Source organism: Schistocerca gregaria, chromosome 5 (genome assembly GCF_023897955.1).
Source record: "Schistocerca gregaria isolate iqSchGreg1 chromosome 5, iqSchGreg1.2, whole genome shotgun sequence".
Classification (NCBI taxonomy): Eukaryota; Metazoa; Arthropoda; class Insecta; order Orthoptera; family Acrididae; genus Schistocerca; species Schistocerca gregaria.
Window position 1 is genome coordinate 562,304,798 of NC_064924.1, and position 3,291 is coordinate 562,308,088.

Below are 3,291 nucleotides of genomic sequence, written 5' to 3' on the forward strand. Positions count from 1 at the left end.
AAATAAGAAGAAAGGCGTTTCGGAAAAGGAGAAATTTGTTAACCTCTAATGTAAATTTAAGTCTTACGAAGTATTTTCTGCAAGTCTTTGCTTGTAGTGTAGCTTATGAGAAAATGAAACGCTGACAGTAAGCAAAATAGATAAGAAGAGAATAAAGATTTTGAAATGTGGTGGGGAAAACTGCTGGAGATTAAATGGGTAGATAGAATAACTAAGTAGGAGGTATTAAGTCGTGGAATAATTAAGTACATGAAAGGATCAGTTGATAGGACACATCTTGAGGCATCAAGGAAAAGTCTGTTTGGTTATAGACGGACGTATGGGGGTTGGGGGTGTGTATAAATTGTTAGGGAGACCTAGGCACGAACACAGTAAGCAGTTTCAAATGAATGTAGGTGGTAGCAGGTATTCGGCGATGGAGAGTCTTGCACAATATGCAACCATTTCACCGGCCGAGCGGTTCTAGATGCTTCAGTCTGGAACCGCGCGACCGCTAGAGTCGCAGCTTCGAATCCTTCCTGGGGCATGGATGTGTGTGATGTCCTTAGGTTGGTTACGTTTAAGTAGTTCAGAGTTCTAGGGGACTGATGACCTCAGATGTTAAGTCCCATAGTGCTCAGAGCCATTTGAACCATTTTGTAACCATCTCACCGAACCAAATATTTGTAATGTAATGGAAACTGTGTAGAGAAATGAAGCTCAGTAATTGAGAAAAAGGAAACAATATAATGGTTCCTGACAGGTTTATTAATAGCCTACGTAAGTCATGGTGATGTGACAGTCATATGTAACACCTTTGAAGTCGACAGCATGTTTCAGCACGATAACGCCCGAGGGTATGACACTAAGGGCATCAGAAGTAACAGCACGCACGGCCGACGCTGGCTGTGGAGTCGAGAGGCATCTACTGACCTACCGTGGCAAGGAGCGGCCGCTGCTGAGGTCCCTGCAATCTACTGTACCGCAAACTGGAAACGTCCTCACAGAGCCGGAAGCCGCGCGGAGTGCTGGCGCAGCCCCCGGCGCCTGCGATTGCGCAACCCTGCAGCCACCACGGCCGCGGCAAGCGCCCGGTCTTCAAAGCCGGTAATTTATCGCTGCCTTCGGATGGACAGATACCTAACGTGTGTTCAGCTACGAGTTCCCACTGCTCAAACGGGACAGACTATAAATCACTAATCGGCAGTCAGTTAAACCTGTGTTTATTTTTTTCTCCGTATCCGCGTAGGGTAAACTTGCGAAGTTTATATACGTTTATAATCTATGCATATAGTGTTAGATTATAGACGACTCTATAGTAAACAATGTATACTTATATTAATTGTCATTTTTCTACCCCTGTTCTCTTGAACTACATCTTTAAAAGTATTAAATAACTTTCTACCAAAGCATAAAAATCACGGGACTGAAAACATTTGTCAGGGCTGTTAGTGCACGACTGATTTTCTGTCCCAAGTTGTGTACGATTGCACTGTAACAATTTGCATCAACATCGGTGACAACAGTGTAAGGGAACGAGCCAGGAGAGTTCTGGACGAACCGTTAGACGAAGCGAACGAGTAGGCCTTTCCACATCTGTTTATTTATTAAGCGTATATTTTTAAAGGTAGTCGCATTTAAAGTACATCGCTACTGACTCTATACATGTCAACATCCATTCTGTTGACTGCTCAAAACATTTCTGCTGTTTGTTTTCCATAAAGTTGCGCAAGAGACCCGCCATCTTTCCCTTCCGATTTTCGCATCATTTAATGTTGCCCTTAATCGCCATTCTTTGTGTGGAACACCTAGCTTTTCCAGACTTTTACTTGGTTTCAACGTAATCAAATAATTACGGGAACCAAAAGCCAACGGCCTTGCCGCAGTGCTAAAACCGGTTCCCGTCAGATCACCGAAGTTAAGCGCTGTCGGGCAGGGCAAGAACTTGTATGGGTGACCATCCGGTGTGCCCAGCGCTGTTGGCAAGCGGGGTGCACTCAGCTCTTGCGAGGCAAAACTGAGAAGTAAACTGACATACGACCGGGAGAGTTGACCACATGCCCGTCCATATCGGCATCCAGTGATGCCTGTTGGCTGAGGATGACACGGCGGCCAGTCGGTGCCGTTGGGCTTACGTGGCATATTCGGACGGAGTTTAGTTTAAGAGTCAAAATGAATTTCGAAAGGAAGCTAAATTTTACATCAACTGCAGAACAGAGCAGTTGTGATTCCAGAATGAATCCTCCACTCTCTACATGAGTGTGCGCTGTTTAGAAATCCCCTAGGAGAATAATTCTGCGTGCCGGACCGGGACTCGAACCGAAGACATTGTTTTTTAAAAGACTGTCAGACGAAAATGGAACACACTTCCCCATTTACCATTTCATATGCAGACTGTGGATAAGTGTACCAATGACATGGGTACACCATTAGAGGCGAAGCATTAGTTTATTAACTGGGTCTCATATCCTTAAACAATGGGTCTCGTGTGCTTACTTTCTGACTTTTCACACAGAGCTTCTGCGTTTCTCATGAAGATCCCACTCGGTTAGAAATAAGAATGGGATGCGCTTTCCAGCGTCTTAGCGAGAATTTAAAGATGAGTCCATCCAAAAGGCCAGTTGCACTTGGTTGTGCTCTTCGTGCCCTGTTGAGTTTGACCTCTGTCTGTAAAGACCTGCACCTTGGCGGGACATTAAATACGCAAATATATTGGAGAAAATTGATCGCCAGGAGACCCCAGCAGAAGAAGTTCGGGTGCCAAAGTCTTTTCAACTGACGTCGATTATAATGATGACGATGATGATGATGATGATGATGAAATAAGCCCAAGAGCTAGTCCCCGAGCGGGGAAAATCCCCAACCCGGTCGGGAATCGAACGCTGGCCTGCTTCATGGCAGTCAGATAAGCTCACGACTTAGCTGAGGTGGCGGACGATACTGGAGAGTAGTTTCTGTAATAAATGTTCAGTCGAGCGAGGGAGATACCACTTGTATTTGTCGAAATAAAAAAAAAAATGGTTCAAATGGCTTTGAGCACTATGGGACTTAACATCTGAGGTAATCAGTCCCCTAGAACTTAGAACTACTTAAACCTAACTAACTTAAGGACATCACACACATCCATGCGCGAGGCAGGATTCGAACCTGCGACCGTAGCGTTCACGCGGTTCCAGACTGAAGCGCCTAGAACCACTCGGCCACACCGGTGGCTTTGACGAAATATTGCATGAATTTCTGATCCACACGGAATGCACAATTTTACAGACTGGAAAGCGTCATATGACCCCATTATTTTGCTTTAGTCGGCCT

At 45.2% G+C, this 3,291-nt stretch overlaps 1 pseudogene; it reads left to right on the plus strand.

Moving 5' to 3' along the window:
• Nucleotides 1-1,846: 1,846 nt before the first annotated feature.
• LOC126274505 (5S ribosomal RNA) lies at nt 1,847-1,964 on the plus strand (annotated as a pseudogene).
• The last annotated feature ends 1,327 nt before the right edge of the window (nt 1,965-3,291 follow it).